Raw genomic sequence first — 18,444 nt, 5'->3', positions numbered from 1 at the left:
TTGGTTTACAAGCTCTATGTGAAAGCCATTTTGGTTTAGTAGAGTAATACTTACATCAACAAAAAATTACAGAGTTTCAACTTGCATTTGCTCATTTGAAACACTTGACTCTCAGGTTTTCCACTTGCTTCCCTCTCTTTCTTGAGTTCTCAACCATTCAGCATGTTTATGTCTACCTGATGAATTCTTAAATCGTACCTTTCTAACCTCACATATGACTCTGTGTATTGCCTGTGATCCATTGGACATAGGTTTCTTCTCCTCTAACCTTATTACTATCTTTCTATACCACCATAGAAGTAATTGTTTCATTGGATTGACATCATAGATTCCACCTCCATGAGTAGTTGTCTTTTGGAAAGCACATCATGCTTGCCAATGAGATCGCTCCATGCCCTGTGTAGACCATATCACTAAACTTCCTTCATTTGCAAAGTAAGGACCATGAGCATGCAATATATGCTACATCAATAAACAATGTAATCATAGTTAGTCTCTAAAACCATATAAATTAATTGTAATGTCACACTTACCATGTAATGTGTTATAGTACTTGAAGTCTAGGCTTCAACAAACTGATGCATAGAATATACCAATCACCTCTTTAAACTCCTTAGAATCATCTGGTCGAAATGTCATCTTCTGCAAAAGCACTGCCAATTTGTCAAGAGCAATCCACACATTTGCTTTTGCTACTCTAGTATTTCCTCCATTGCTTCGATCAAGAACGGCCATATGTAACTTTTTCCATGCTTCATATTTCTTTGGTTGTTGTACTAGTAGTTCTCCATTTTCATTTCATGGTGCAGAGAAGAATTTCCTTGCTTTTAAGCCACCAAAGCAAGGCTTGCATGGTACATTGCCACTTGCTCCAGACTCCAGACTTTTTTTCATCTCCTTCTTTATTTCTACCTGGCCTCGATGTAAACCCATCACAGATAATACTTCTTCCACCCTTTTACATGTTTCTTGGGCATTAGAAGTTGGTTGCATTTTATAAGCAAAACACACATATTCATAATCCAATTTGTCTATGATCCTCACTAGTGCATGCAAAAAAGTGCATTTTCTAGATTGCTAAACATCTTTTGCATGTTATCACGTTGTGCATAGATCCTGCGCTTGTATTGTCCACCTATCTTTGTTAACATATGCATAGGTTTATATGACCTTTGGCGTTCACGTACCTCCCGTGTCGTTGTGGGCCCATAAGTGATAGTCTTCTCTTGCATTGTCTTCATCTTCTTATTGCTAGCCTGTAAATCATTAACCTGGTTAATCAAAATGGCATTTTGCATTACCATGTCATGCATAGCATCTTGCAAAACATTGTTCTCTTCTTGTTTTGCCAACAATGATTTATTAAGTTTCATGATCTATTGTGCAGAAACATGGGCTTGCAAGTCTCCAAGTATAACCACGTAACCCTGCATCACCCTCATAATCATACTTGACAAATGATGTTAGTCTTGAGAATTGGGGAGATTGTTGTGTAATAGGATCAGGTGGATATATAGACCCATCAACCCAAAGATCTATATTTTTTCCCTGCTATTATGTGTAATTGCATCACCGATGGATTCATCTTGAAACCTCAATTCTCTGCTACAATGGGGCATACTCTTCATCTAGATTGAAGTGTATACTTCTCTTCTTAGAGCTTCTTGCTTCCTAAAACATCAAAAAATTAGAAACACTTAGATACATCACTATCTCCATTGAGTACAATCAATGCCTACAAGAAAACTCACACAAAATATCATGATTATTAACACATATGTGTAACTTAACACCAACGTTAACACATATTATTATTATTAACCAACAATAATGCACATATTATTATTATTAACCAACAATAAAACATATCTTACTATTAACTTTATTATTTATGAATAGTAATGAACATAACCAACAAAAAAAACATAACTTATAGAACTCAATTGAACATAACCAACATCAAAACATTGCTAACCTCCATTTTTGTTCTCTCTTGCTTCTCTGTGTTGGCTCTGTGTTGTCTCTTTGTTCTCTGTTGCTTCTCTGTGTTGGCTCTATGTTGTCTCTCTGTTGCTTTTCTCTGTGTTGGCTCTGTGTTGTCTCTTCTCTATGTCTCTCTGTGATAGCAAGATTAATGAAGAGGGAAATGGTTTGTTGGCTCCAAGAAAATGGAGCCACAAAATCAAATCACTCTTCATTCTCTAGCTTTGTAGTGAACAAGTGCAATAGAACATGAGGGAAATACAAACTGTTTGGAGATGGAGAGAAATACAAACTGTTTGGCAAATTTGAAAGTAGAAGAAGAAATGAGCTATGGAAAGAAGAAATGACCTAACGAGAAGAAGAAGAGAAAATTCATAATGCACTATTCTCTAAAATAATAAATCTAAACACATTCTTAAAATCTTAAAAAATGTCTATTCTCTTCAAATCTCTATAAAAAAAACATAAAAACGCACCAGAATGTAGATAAAGCACGGATCTACGTACTTGTAAAAAGAAATTATGAAATACAAAGTACAAATCAAGATATTCTATTTTTAAGATAAAATCCTTCTAGAATCACGAAATGATTATTTCTTCAATCATAAATGAATCTGGGCATTTAAGAATGTCATAGATTTTGAGATATTCGAAACCAGTTCAAATAAAAAAATAGGTTCTGAGATATTCGAGTTCTGAGCACGTCTAGTACAGTTCTTGGACAGTCCAATAAAATAATAAGTAAATCTATTATAAAACTAATATTTTGAGATGTACAAGATTCAAAAAGAGAAGAGAGAGGAGCAATATTATAACATTATTTTTGCACTTTTCCTTGATTCATGGAAGAGGAGAAAGCCCTTAGAGGGTTAGTTTGTGAGTCCAAATTTTTCCTAATGACTGTCTCCTACTTCATTGGTTTCTTTAATAAAGGATTTGAAGAAGCACCTTTCTTCGAAGACTTAGCAACTCAACTTGAATTCCTTCAAGGAGGACTCCAATCATCATCATCTTCCTCTTGCACTTTATTCCTCTTCTTGGTACTTGTCACTTCTTGGCTTGCTTGTCTGGCAGGTCTGCTCTTTACGTGTTTTGCATGCTTTAGATGTGGGGTTTCCTTTTATGTGTTTACAAACAATCTAAACACATCGACCTATACAAGACAGATTGCTCTAAAAAAACCACTAAAAAAAGCATAATTGGAAAGGTGGAGAGAGAGAGAGAGATAAAATAAGACTTCGTTGGCCACACAATGATGTATCCTTTGGTTTGATTTAACTTGTCGATATCACCATCTTTGAGGGGAAAAGGAAGAGGAACTTCTCCCACTTCAACATCTTCTATCGACACGCCAACATGACCAAGCGACAAACCTATTCCATGGACAGTATCCATGGTGGGGTCTACATGCAAAATGGTCCCAGTAGCTACCTTGGTATCATTGAACATTCAAGAACACTTGTGTCCCTCTTTGGAATTGGGGAGACGCCATGAGGACGAACAACTAGCACGAGAAGGAGATTGAATAAGGAAGAAAGAGTCCTAAAAATATAAGAAAGCAAAAGATAAAAATAGAGAAATAGAGAGAAAAAAGTTTAAATTAAAAAAAATTAGGGTTTTGAAAGAAGAGTAAGAAGGAACAAAGAAGAAGAGAAGAGAGGGAAGAAACAATGAAGAAAAGAGAAAGGAGAGGAGAGTTAAAGGAATCGAGAGAGAGAGAGAGAGAGAGAGAGAGAGAGAGAAAGAGGGAGAGGGCTATCCTTTTAGGGTTTAAGAATGGAGAGAGTCCGTGAGAGAGAGGGAGAGGGGGCTGTCGTTTGATGAGGGAGAGGGGAGCATTTTGCTTTTAGGGAGGGGGAACATTTTTCTTTTAGGGGGGGGTGGTGTAGCGTGCGTTTTTCTCTAGGGGGGGTCTTCTGCATTGGCGTATAGGGAGAGGGGAGGGGAGCTGCATTCACATGTAGGGGGGGAGTGGATGCTGCATTCGCAGGAGGGGAGGAGTGGCTACCGTGTAGGGGGGGGAGTGGCTGCCATGTTTGCCTGGGGGGGGAGAAGGCGCGTGCACCCCCCACTAAGGGCGACGATTTCCCTTACTGGGGGGGTGGGATCCCCACAACAACTAAGGGCGATGGTCGACCTTGGTTGGTGGGGGGAGGCCGCCAACTAAGGGCAACGGTCACCCTTAGTTGGTGGGGATCACCAACTAAGGGTGACCATCGCCCTTAGTTGGCGAACCCCACCAACTAAGGGTGACGGTCGCCTGACCGTCACGCTTAGTTAGCGACCCCCCTCCTAGACGTTTTGTTTTTAGGAGGGGGAGGGCTATAGGCGTGACCGTGAGTTTTCCTTCGGGGGGGCTGTTGCATTCACATGTAGGGAGGGTGGGAGGGGAGCCGCGTTCGTGTGTAGGGAGGGTCAAGCATTTAATGGAGGGGAGCCGCGTTCGTGTGTAGGAAGGGCCAAGCATTTAATGTAGGGAGGGTCAAGCATTTAATGGAGGGGGGAAGGCGCGTGCGCCCCCCACTAAGGGCGACAGTCGCCCTTAGTTGGTGGGGGGGTCGCCAACTAAGGGCGACAGTCGTGACCCCCCTCCAACTAAGGGCAACCGTCGCCCTTAGTGAGGGTGGGCACTTTAATACCTCTCTCTCTCTCTCTCTCTCTCTCTCTCTCTCTCTCTCTCTCTCTCTCTCTCTCTCTCTCTCTCTCTCTCTCTCTCTCTCACAACATTTTTTGTGAGCATGACTTCTACAAAGGGCCTTTCGCATGGCATTTAATGTCAACATGACTTATAGATTTTTGCATGGAGAGGTGGGGAAAATAGCTGGGTGGTTAAGGCGACACCCTCTTCTTCCCTGGTGGGTGTGGGTATGATTCTAGTCCCCCCTAAATCCACAAAGGGTGAAACCTCTCCCCCTCAATACACAAAGGGCACACAACAAGGGGTGAAAGAGTGTGTTCTTCTCTTCCATTTTCCCCTTTTTTGAAGAGGCTTCAAGGGAAGGATAGGTGTTATATCTTCAAGAATTTAATGTGGATCTGCCAAATTAAAGTATATGTTGGTGTCAATGGACACTAACAAGAGAGCTAGCAATGAAAATAGTACTCATATACGGTGGGTTTTCTTGAAGCCTCGATGGGTTATATGGTACCTTTGCTTGAACACAACTAGTACTACCTGACCCTTGAGCTCTGCAGCCTACGCACTACTCTCTTGGTACTACACTACTGCCATGTCACACGTGGTTAGAGAGGACTTTTGAGACTTGCATGGAGTTAGTTATGGAATAATCATTATATGGGAGCTATTTATGGAATAATCACTAAATGAGAGTTAGTTATGCAAGCATTTATTATATAGTATAATTATTAAAAATAAATTTTAGATTTTTTGTATTAATGACACTATTTATAATGATTGAATAATGTTTTTATGTTTGTCACAAAATAATGATTATTTTTAAAAAATGAGTATAATTTTTTTCTAATTTTTATAGAATTAGTGTTTAGATTTTGAATTCGTTGTCATTAGTTTGTTGTGTGTTTGTGAGCTAGTTTTCTGAGAGCTTTTCTTGCCATGAAAAACACTTTTTTCACATTTTTGTAGGAGGTTTGGGGAGTGATCGTATTGTTAGAACTGTACAAGGCATTTTTATATTACTAAAGCTCATTATTTTGATGGAATATTATGTTCTCACTCTGGATTGAAAGTTTTACAATCAAACCAAAAAGATGATGGTGTAGATCATCTTATATCTATCTAGTCAGCTAGATCCGCTGGAGAGGAACCATGTTATATCTTTGATAAAGATATAACAACAGAATACCTTGTTATTCTAATAATAGGAGAGTCAAGCAACACTACAACAAGCACTCCAAGAGAAGTCATTATTGATCTTACAATAGAAGATTCTCCCACATGTACACCACTGCAAAAGAGTGTCATAAAATACTTATTGTCTCTGAGGAAACTCATGCTGGTGTTTTTCGTAGAATGTTATTAGCAAGCACACATATTGAGAAAGTAGAAGAGATTCCTCAAATCTATAATGATAATGTGGATTTTGAGTTGCCAAAAATGTACATGATCCTTAAGCCTCCCCAATGCAAGGAATGGAGCAAGCACATGATGGTCATTGTTGGGTGAAACCTGTGGAGAGTCATGTGAAGTTTTCTAGAGTTGTACGAAAGAGTTCCTGGTGGCGGGCGGAGGCTTATTGAGTGCACTTATGCCTTGTGTGGAAACATAATTCTAAATGGCACACCAAATACAACATCATGGATTGGTAAGCTTATTATCTTGGCTTAATTTCAGTAATCTTTGATTCATAAGAGTATTTATTGGAACTTTGTAATTTTTCACATATTAGGCAAGCTCACACAGAAACTTTCCTCTCTAGGTTTAACAACGGATGGATATAGATCACTAGCTTGTTGCTACTGCAAGAACAAACTTGTATATAGAAGAATGTGTGGTGCTACGGTGTACTGTTGTATGCCTGCTGACCCACATATGTAAGATTCCTCCCCCCCCAGCTTTTGAGATGTACAGGTGTAAAAATCGCCCCTTCAGTCTCTTGTAATCATCCCCTCCCCTCAGAAATGAAAAAAGATCTTATTTTACCCTGTTTTGGCCTTGAGAGATAAAATGTCTCGAGAGAGGTAATTCAAAATTTAGATATTTTTAGATGCAAAAATACTCCTAATGTCTAAGATGAATTCCCCTGAAACAGAAGTTCAAAATGAACTTTTCAATGTGCATTAGGAATTAATTGAATATGTGTATAAGAGACCTTAGCCTAAGGATTAAGGTCCAAATAAGGTTCCAAAGGGCCAATAGAATTAATCCAAGTGTTGGGATGAGATAGATACAATGAATAAAAGAAAATAGCCCAAAAATGAGTAAATGCTCACATAAGATGAAGAGTTGACTGAGTACAAGGTTTATTAGTTAAAAACTAAGGTATATTAGTAAACAAATGAGATATTTAGGTGAAATGATGCATTTTTGACACCTCAGTAAAGTGGGAATCCCACTTGAGCTAGGTGCCTTCTTCATCATCATTGCTTGGGTTTTTTAATTTAAAAAAATGTGATATTTTTATCTCTCCTCTCTCTTGGAGCAAACTAGATAAAAAAGGGAGCCAAACTGATCCAAATCTTATCTAAATTGGGTCTCGACGGCTCTAGAACCCAGTTGGACTTGGTTAGTGGCCTCCCCCACCTATAAATAAACCCTCATTCCTTTGTATTTTCATCTTTGAGCTATACCATGCCAGTATTATCTTAAAATAAGCATATTTCTATTATCCCTTAATTTTCCTCTTCTCTTGGGGAGTTGGAGCTTCTCTCTCTCTCCAACAACTCTTGACGTTTGTTCTTCTCCCCTTGGTGGCCAATTGATTGGTTGGGGGCTTCACTGCTAATTAAACAATCAAGCCAAACTTAGAGGTAAGACTAATTTTAATGGTTTTTTCAATTATCTCCAATGACTTTCTTCTTCTCAACCCCTCTCAAGCTTGAGAAGCTTTCAAAATGATGGTTTTTATTCAAATCAAGCTTTCCCTAAGATTCTTAATGTCTAATTAGAATTAAGTTAATCTTTATGCTTAATTATGATGCTTTCCTTAAGTAAATCTCTCTCTTAAAAAGAGTAATCATCTTTATGGCTAAATCTTTAGCAAAAGAATGTTTCTCAATGATAATCTCTTATTTCAAAACTAAACTCTAGGCTTGATGAGCTAGAGATTAAGAATTGATATTTTTATGATTTTGTGTTAGTAAAAATAATGGTTATTTCTTTTTAGATTGTTTATGGGTAGATAAAAATTACTCTAACTCATTCTAAATGAGAAAAGGATTATCCTAACAAATTGAGAAAAGAGAAATGTTTAATTTAGCTTAATCAAGGGGAATACTCATAATTATGCTTATAATTATGGTTAAAATTATGATATGTAAACATAGTTTAATTTTAACCTTAAAAGAAGAACTTCTATCATATTTTCATTACAAGTTTTTATTCAAGTAGAAAAATTGAGAATTATCATAAATAACAGCGAAGCTATGGAAATTTTTTCTGAAAAAAAATACATATCTTATTTTTATGCATTATACTAAAAGAGGAATTCCTACCATATTCTAGGTTTAGAAATTTTAAGCAAAAAGAGTGATTTTTATCATATTCATGGAAGAATACTTTTTTGAATTTATGCATAATTATTTAATTAAGAGAAAAGATGATTTTTTGATAAATTTATTTTTATGCATAAGAATTTTGATGTAAAAAGAAGAATTCCCATGATATTCGAGATCCAAACAACTAAATGTTAAAAGAAGAAATTTTGGCATAATTTAAAATATGAGTATTTATCAAAAGTGAAATTCTGACTATTATCAATTTTATTAAGAAATATGAGTAGAATTGATTTTGTAAATCCCGTGAATCTTTTATTCAAAAATAAGAATATTGAATATATCTTATTTTGAGAAATTTGAGAAAGAATGTGAAAATATCCATCGAGAAAACTTGGATAATTCTTAATCAGAAAAAGGGAATCTAGAATCCCTGAGAGGATCAAAGATCCAATATGTAAACAAAAATTTAGATTTAGTCTTCATTAATGAAGCTTAAAGAATGAAAATACAATACGTAAATGCTCTTTCAGAGTTTTTACTACAAAATTCTGATAAGGTTCATTTTTCCTTTTTTAAACCTTCAACAACACTCTGATACTTAGATTTAATGGAATCAAGAAAAAGTTACCTTTAAAGCAATTAGCAAAAACTTAGAAAAGTTCTATCAGTATATCGAAAGTAGAGTAACCGTACTAAATGGATGTGATGTGGGTCTGAATAGATGTAAATGGATGTGATGTGATGTGATGTGATGTGGATCCGGATAGATGTAAATGGATGTGATGTGATGTGGGTCTGAATAGATGTAAATGGATGTGATGTGATGTGATGTGATGTGGATCCGGATAGATGTAAATGGATGTGATGTGATGTGGATCTGAATAGATGTAAATGGATGTGATGTGATGAGATGTGATGTGGATTTGAATAGATGTGAGGTGATGTGATGTGATGTGGGTCTAGATAGATATAAATGAATGTGATAAGATGTGATGTGTATGGATGTGAATGGATGTGATGAGATGTGGATGGATGTGAATGGATGTGATGTGGATGGATGTGATGACATGTGATGTGGATGGATGTGATGAGATGTGATGTGGATCTGAATGAATTTAAATAGATGTGATGAGATGAGATGTGGATGGATGTGATGTGATGTGATATGGATCTGGATAGATGTAAATGGATGTGGATGGATGTGAATGGATGTGATGAGATGTGGATAGATGTGAATGGATGTGATGAGATGTGGATGGATGTGATGTGGATGGATGTGATGTAATATGAATGGATGTGATGTGATGTGGATGGATGTAATATGAATGGATGGATGTGATGTGATGTGGATGGATGTGAATGGACGTGATATGATGTGAATGGATCTAAATGGATGTGATGTGATGTGGATGGATGTGAATGGACGTGATGTGATGTGAATGGATCTAAATGGACGTGATGTGATGTGAATAAATCTAAATGGATGTGAATAGATGTAATGTGAGATGAATGGATCTGAATGATCTGAATGGATGTGAATAGATGTAATGTGAGATGAATGGATCTGAATGGATGTGCTATGATGAGAGTGGATGTAAATGGATGAGATTGATGTAGGACGATGGGAATGGATATGGATGGATGATGTGGAATGTGCGATGTAAATTAATGTAGAAGAATGTGGAATAATGAGAAATGGCGTAGAACGATGGGAGTTGTTGGAAACTGTAGTTGTATATGAAACCTGTTTTTAAAAGACTGTTTTATGTCAAGAATGTTGGGAAGCATTTTGACTATCTTCTTGTAGATTAAGGTTGTGAGGACCTAAGCAATAAGGTTGCAACCAACTGACAGAGAGTCAACAAAGGACATCTCGTGTGGTGGCAAGGTCGGCCGAGGTCTTGACCAGCCTCGATTAGATTAAAATGGTGTACGGTGGATGAGGGACCAAGGAAGCAGCCTATGAGTGAAGCGCTAGGTGACTTGCGAAGGAGCCTAGAGGGTGCTAATCATACGGTGCTCGGGCTCTTGGTCTCGCCGAAGATACCCACGTGTGCGTCGGGAAAGAAAACTGAGTTGGGGTTGTTTTATCATCACAGGCATGGATCTGGTTGATTAACCTTGCTGGTCTTCAAACGAATGAGTTCATGGCTCTTTTATATGGATCTTGTAGGAGGGGATGGAAGAGGATGGTAGACGGAGAGAGAGGGAGGGTGGGAGAGTGAAAGGGAGGGAGGGAGGGTGGGAGAGAGAAAGGGAGGGAGAGAAAGGGTGGTAATAGAAGAGAGAGAGTGTGTTAGGAAAGAGAGACAAGGATAGAGAGAGGGAGAGTGAAAGGGAGGGAAGAGAGAGGGGGGAGGGAAAAGGGTGGAAGAAGGAGAGAGAGGGTGGTGTGGGCTAGGCTAGGCTGGGGTGGTGGTGTGGGCGGAGATGGTGGTGGAAAGACTTAGAGAGAGATTGTTCAAGAAGCAGAGAGAGAGAGGGCAGCCAAGAAAAGCTCCCTCCACCAAGCTCCCTTGGTGACCATCCCCCTTGTTGACCCTTTCGGTTTAACCAATAGTTTCTGGCTAATAGGCCGTACTTGGAGTCAATTTAGTACCCATACTCTCAAACAATGTACACCAAAATGTGCCCATCTCGATCACTCACTATTTGTTGCAACATACCATGCATTTGAACACATATTCCATGAATTGATGTGCAACCATGGATGCCGAGTATCTCACTTTTGTTGGCATAAAATGGGTATCTTTTGTCAACCAATCAATCATAACATAGATGCTATCCTATCCTCTCTTAGTAGCAAGCAAGCCGGTAATGAAATCCATTGCAATGTACATCCACTTACCATCTAGAATAGGTAAGGGCTGAAGTAAACCATCGGGCTTTTGTGTGGGATCCTTGTTGAGTTGATGTGCCATACATTTGGAGACATATTCCTTTACATCTCTCCATTGACCATTGTAATGAAATCTCTTCCTTATGGCATCATGGGTTTCGAACAAACCCAAATATCCCAACATGGGAGAAGAATACATCTCATCCATAACCTTTTTCTTAAAGCCGAATGAGCACAAGATACACCCTCTCCTTATGGTATATAAGAGTCCATTTTACAATCGAAAATAAGGTAAATCATCACAAGTAACATGCTATAATTTATATACCATTTGTGATGCCTCCTTCGACCTTAAGGTTTCTACCCTTAGCAGTTCTAAGGTTACACGTCCCCTTGGCTTTGTTAATCCTCTTAGAAAGTGAATCAGCCATAAGATTATCCTTCCCTTTCATGTAAGTGATCTCAAAATCATAATTTTGAAATGGTAGCCAACCACCTTCTTTGCTTAGGTGAGATATTGGGTTACGATAAGAATTATCTGAGTATCATATGATCACTTCTCACACGAAGAAGTTGCTTCATATGCCATTTCTTGATTGCATGCAAAATTGCAATCATCTCTTGGTTATAAACATGTAACTCCATCTCTTTGTCATCAAGCTTACGGCTTTCAAATGCAATCACCCCATGATCTTGATACGACACGGCACCAACAACTCTTCCACATTGCGAGCCACATGCATCTGCTCTTATAGTGAAAGGCTTGGAGAAATTTGGGCATACCAAAATGGGGTCAAATTAAGCATCTTTTTAGCTCTTCAAAGATCTTATGGGATATAGTATCCCAAAAGACTTCTATGTGAGCATATTTCTCAATGAACCTATGATAGAAGGATGATAAGTGATGTTGATGGGAGTAGGCCAATTCTTTTACACATTCCACCTTCTTGGGATTGATCTTTATGCCATCTTTGCTCACAATGCGACCAAGGTACTCAACTTCATTTGCCATGAATGTGCATTTGCTTTCTTTGGCATACAAATGGTTGGCCCTCAATGTATCCAAAACCTTACACACATGAACCAAGTGCTCCTCTTCACTCTTGCTATATACAACACCAATAACACACACAAACCTATGCTTTTCACACTCACTAAATAATATTCCTTTGTCTCTATTTCCCACACAAACACACACACAAACACACAAACAGCCTCTCTTGCACATTTTTGGTTAGATGCATCATTTAATGTTTGCAAATTGATTTACACCATAAACCTAAAATTTGGGATGACTTGCATATGATTACTTGTTAGTCTTCTCACCTAACCTCATGCATGTGAGATATTACGCCGACTGACAAAATGGTTATTTCCAACAAGCCCACTCTGGCTGCATTCTCGTTCTAGCTAGCTGGTACTAGCTGGCTCATGTTCATGGAGCTGCACATGTTATGGAGGTAGCTGACGATGAAAGAATTAAGGCTCTGCAGCAGATACGCTGGGGCGGAAGGTCTTAATATCGCTTTTGGATACGTCCTCCAAGCTCCACCTATATAAAGGAGCCCGGTGAGTGCTGAGACACTCACTTAGCCTGTTGATTGTCTTTTGGATGTTTGCCATGTCTCTAGTATTAGCATTGGTTGGGAGTTCCTCTTCTCAGGTAACTCTTGTTGATTTATCTCGCATAGCCATGGTACTATGTGTTTATGTGGCAGACCTATGGGTTGATAACTACATGGAAACTCGTAGTATGCTGACGCATGTGTATGACTTGTATTATATTATAGGATGATGACCCTTAGGAATCCTATACATAATACATATCCGACTCTGGATAATCTACAAGATTTTGAGATATTTCTCGGATCTTATACCACAATCAATTCTGAATTATTTTTCAGATAAGAATACTAGTGTTATTGATAATGTTAGGTTATACACATTTTATGAGTTAACTATGCTGATATAGGAGTTTCGATTGTGTTTTTTTCAAAAATTTTAACATAGATGTAAAGCAGGGCTCTTAAATCCAATTTTTTGTCCGTATTGATCCTAGATCACCAATGGTTAAGCATGGCTAATAACACGAATTCGGTATTATAATTTCTTATTTTTTGGGTTGCATTAACCATGGAAGTAATATCATATTTTGGAACTATACAAATTGATTTCTGTTTTTATTGGCAAGTTGAGGCTTATCCTCAAGAGCTAATCGTTGAACACCACTTTTGGTTGGGTATTACGGTGATAACTGGAAAATGGCTTGTGTACGGGTCTGCATGGTTGTGGCTAACACACTTGGCGGATTCTGAAAATTGGGCCGGTGATAATTGGCACAATATTTTTGTGGTTTAGGCTCTTAAATATGGTTTTCTATGCGTATTGATTGCAAATCACCAATGGTTTTTGGGTTGCCTTAACCATCGAAGTAATATCATATTTTGGAACTATACAAACTGATTTTTATTTTTATTGGGGCAAGTTAAGGCTTATCCTCTCAAAAGCTAATTGTGAAACACCACTTATGGTTGGGTATTACGTTGATAACTGGCAAATGGTCTGTATATGGGTCTGCGGGGCGACGGCATGGTTGTGGCTAACACACTCAGCAGATTCTAAAAATTTTATCAGAACTCAAAGGAATCGTTACAATAATGTATAATCTCAGAATTTAACCCTCCGGTTTGTTAAAAATTGAATGGTTATTTTAGGATAGCTGTGACGATTGCATGATGGCTGCCACTAAAATGCATTTCATAAGACTACTGGGAAGTGATTATGTATTTTTACACATGCAGTTTTTTGAAATTCTTCTAAAACTAGTCTAACTGGATGAACAATACTTGGACTGTTATGATATTTTCTAGGGACTATCCTCTGAAATACCCAAATACTTACTTCTTGTGATAGGATGTTGCCCTAACATTATTAGTGTTATTCATTGATTCTTTCTAGGAATACTCAGATGATAATCATCTTTTATAAGATACAATATTGTACCTCTCTAACTGAGATCACTTGGTGGCATCTCCCACATCATATGGGCTAACTCTTTGTTTGTCTGTTTGAATGGATGTAGGTAACATGATCTATTCTCTCAAAATATTTGTGTGGTTTATGATCTACAACAACAAGATCCTTTTTCACTTAATGGAGTCACTGGCTCCTTGTACTTGTAACATGATTATTGTATACAAATCTACTATTGTATAATCATGTTAATGTTTTTACTAGTCAAGTTGGATATGGTTCTTGGAGTTTCTCTGACTGCTGAGGTACAAGATTGAAAACACACACACACACGCACGCACGCACGCAGAGTGGAGAAGCTCAAGGGAGCACACAATGAGATGATAGATAGATAATGAATGTGTAGTGTACAAAGATGATAAGTATACCCCAAGATGGGTGCATACTAGCACGGGGGAAAAACCTCCTGAAGAGAGAAAAAGTGCCTCGGTTGGTCCCAGTGTGTTCACACACATCACTACCAAATATGGCTACAAAGGGTGCTAAATTTTCCAGCAAAATTGGCTTGAGATCGGGCTACCACCCAAATTAGGATGAAGAATGGTGATGAATACAAGATGACATTTAGAAACGAGATGGGTCTCTATTGCTTCATGGTGATGCCCTTTGGATCATGCAATGCACATGCCACTTTTCCAACCTTAATGAAAAAAGTGCTTCAACCATTCCTTGTCTTCTTTGATGACATATTGTGGTGTGTGTGTGTGTATTTGTGCAACCCTATTTCCAACATCTGGCATCAGAGCATACGCTCCTCGTTGATGTTTGTTGCTATCTACCCTTCACCCCAAGTCACATGTCTTTTTGAATCGGATCAAGGAGCCCTTATGGGATAAGAAAGAAGACCTTGAAGTGTGGAGTACTTTGTACTAAGGTTTTACAGGGTTAGATTTTTGTTCCAAACATGTTTTGGAGACCATTTGCGCGGTTTATGATTTTTTGCAAATATCTTCGAGAACCAGATTTGCACTGTTCATCCATGAGATTATGGTGTTGTATTGTAAGATCTATTATAGACAGGTGTGAAGATACATGTGAAAGCATCATCACACACTCACCACACTGAATTTATGCTATTCTTCATCGGATTCTAAGGTAGTATTGTCAAATCTACTACAGAGACAAGTGTGAAGATAAATGTGAAAGCATCATCACACTCACCATACCATATTTGCATTGTTCTTCATCATATTTGCACTATTCTTCTCATCAAATTCTGGAGTAATATGGTCAAATCTACTACAGATAGATGTGTAGATGCATGCGAAAGCATCATCACACACTCACCACACCGGATCTTGTCTACGAGCTACACTTCAGTGACATCGATCTCTACATCTTACAAGTAAAATTTCTACTCACTTTACTCTGCATTTCTTTCATACACCTTCCAAATCTCCATTGTCAGTGGCCTTATTAGAATCCACCTTAGTTTTATCAAAGGATCACTTAGCACTTACATGTTGCATAATTACTTGCTTGGGTATTATTAGAAATGGCAAACAATGATATATTTTGGATATTATCCACCCGTTTGAGAATAAGTTTGATTGGACCAACTACCCGTTATGGTCCTATATGATGCGGCATGTGCTATGAAATGTTGTGGATAGTATTGAGAAACGTCCTGGTTCTTATGATAAGCATACTGCAGAAGGCACATTTGCAAACACAGACTCAATTTCACATGGTACGTTACCACATGATAGCATACCTCCTATGCATGAACAAACAAAGTGAAATGAAGATGCGCAAGCACATGCATTGCTTGCTTTGTCAGTCAAGAGGAGTATCATTCATCACATTCGATCTACGTAAGCAATTAGAGTCAGAGCATATAAATAAGGGAGACTCCATGGATAATTTTCTTACAAAAATCAAGGATTTTAAAGAGCAATTAGCTAGTGTTAATGAAGTATATCTTGCCAGTTCATTGCTGCCTACTATCTTGAATGCATTGCCAAAAAGTTTTGATTCTACCATCAAACTCTTGATAAAAGGCAATCCAATTGTCTTGAAGTTTGAGGAGTTGGTTTCTATGCTCTTGCAACAAGAAGAGTAATCCATGCAAAATAGATCTGCCATGCATATAGGAGATCAAGCTTTTGCTATACCACTCAACAAACTTCAAAGGTAAATCCTTTCCTCATATGGTAGTTATAAGCCAAAATTAGTGTCATCATGCAGCAAGCCTGCAGACAAGGAAGGCGACACGCCAACGAAAAAGAGCAAATGCTACTATTGCAGGAAACCTAGTCACTACATTAATGAGTGTAGAAAGCTACTGGAGAAGGAGAAAAAGAAATACTCAAGTATGGCTGTAGCTAATGCATCAGCATCTAATGTAGAAAACAACGAATCTACAAAATATGCACATGATGATTAGACTTTCATTGTGCAATGCGATTTTGACCCTTCGCATAAGCATGTATGCATGGCTATTACAAATGTACATGTCGGGTATTTTTATAGTTGTGCTAGTCAGCATATTACTTCTCATCGCAGTTTGTTCTCATCACTTGAATCTACTTCATAGAGGGAAACACTGTTACATGTACAAACAACTCCTCACATCATGTAAAAGAAGTTCGTAAAGTACTTTGAATCATGGCATTTTGAATATACACAATGCAAAGATTTGAAGTCAGTTGGCTACACGGATAATGATTGGGCAAGTGACAAAACTGATAGGAAGATCTACATTTGTTTATTGCTTCGCAAGGGATGTGGAATGATCTCTTAGAGTAGTAAAAAGCAAAGCATGGTGGCTTTATCATCCATAGAGGTAAAGTAAAGAGATTATATCAATGTAACATGTGAAGGCCTTTGGACGTAAGGATTTTAAGGGACATCAAACTAGAGCATGATAATTTGACACCCTTCTTGATACAATTAAAGTTCAATCAAGCTAGTTAATACCCGATATTTTTTGCTCAAGCAAAACACATCTAAATAAAATACATCATTTATAAAAAGAACTTAGCTAATATGGTTCACCCCTTTGGTGACTTCTCCCCACCCACCTATATGGTAATCATATCTCGTTGACATGTAGAGTTTCTTGAAAACCTTCGCTAATGGCCACACAAGGGATTAGCTTAACTTTATGTGGCACCTACTCTACAATATTAGACCTCACCCCACAAGAGAGATTGTTGCAATCCATTATTGTGGATACATCACTGATTGTGTGTGGACTACACTCGCCGTGTGTAAACTATAATTTCTTGAACTTGTTTTTTAATATGTGAGGTAATATATTCATTCATTTGCAAGTGATTGTGACCGATAAGCAATCTAACTATCCACTCTGTTGATTTCCTTTATTAGTAAGGGTTTGACACCTTAATAGTTAGGCAACATGCTTGTATACATTAATATCCTCATATGAATGCATTCATGGAGTCTATTGACTTTACCCTATCCTTGGGCGGTGAAGCCTAAACATGCACCGAGATCGTCGCAAGGAAAGAACACACATAACATGATCATGACCCAACCAAGACCTACCACACAAAACAACTAGGGACAAAGGTCGAAGATCATGTCTAAAGTAATTGACAAACCATCACTTCTTGCCTTCCCATTAAATTGTCATTGATCAAGCACTCTTACATGCATTGCACATTATACCCTCTTATAAAATTATGCATTGGACCCACTTACAAGATGACATCCTACAAGTGTTGCAAGAATTAGATCACAAAATGCTAGCCCTCACTCTCTCTTTCTCTCTCTCTCACACACACGCAAGATCTTACATTTTTTAGGCAAAGGCTTGCATTGTTACAACACCATGCTCTCTCTCTCTCTCTCTCTCTCTCTCACACACACACACACACACACACAAACTACGTTACACTTGTAACAAATTTTACTATCTGTGCATGAAGCATCAAGTATGCCTTGAGTAGATAACTTTTTTGTATGATTTCTACTCTCATAGAGACAAACATTAATGAAACATTTAACACGAAAGTAGGACTATGAGTAATTGAGAAGTCTAATGAATGACATGTAACTCTCATGAAGAGGGTGAGTTGATTTCAAGTGAATTTGATGCTTTATGCACGAACAACAGATAACTTTTTTGTATGATTTCTACTCTCATAGAGACTTAAGCGTTAATGAAACATTTAACATGAAAGTAGAACAGAGTAATTGAGAAGTCTAATGAGTGACATGTAACTCTCAAGCGGAGGGTGAGTTGATTTCAAGACAGGATCTTTTCTTCTATCCTTCTCGTTAGCGCTTCTTCTCCTATAAAATAAAGGTTAGCTATGCCTATAAGTTATCTTACTTGAATACATTAATTTTATAAAGTCCAAGGTGTACACAAAATTTTGAATACTAGCATTTAATGCCCACTCCATTTCTTGTGAAGGTTGGTTTGAGGTAATAAACAACATATGCAAGTAAGATTTTTTTTTAGATGAGCAATTTGCAAAGAGTAA

This window comes from Cibotium barometz, chromosome 58, assembly GCF_041138505.1.
Source record: "Cibotium barometz isolate CiBa-2024 chromosome 58, ASM4113850v1, whole genome shotgun sequence".
NCBI lineage: Eukaryota > Viridiplantae > Streptophyta > Polypodiopsida > Cyatheales > Cibotiaceae > Cibotium > Cibotium barometz.
Note: the sequence above shows the minus strand (reverse complement) of the source record.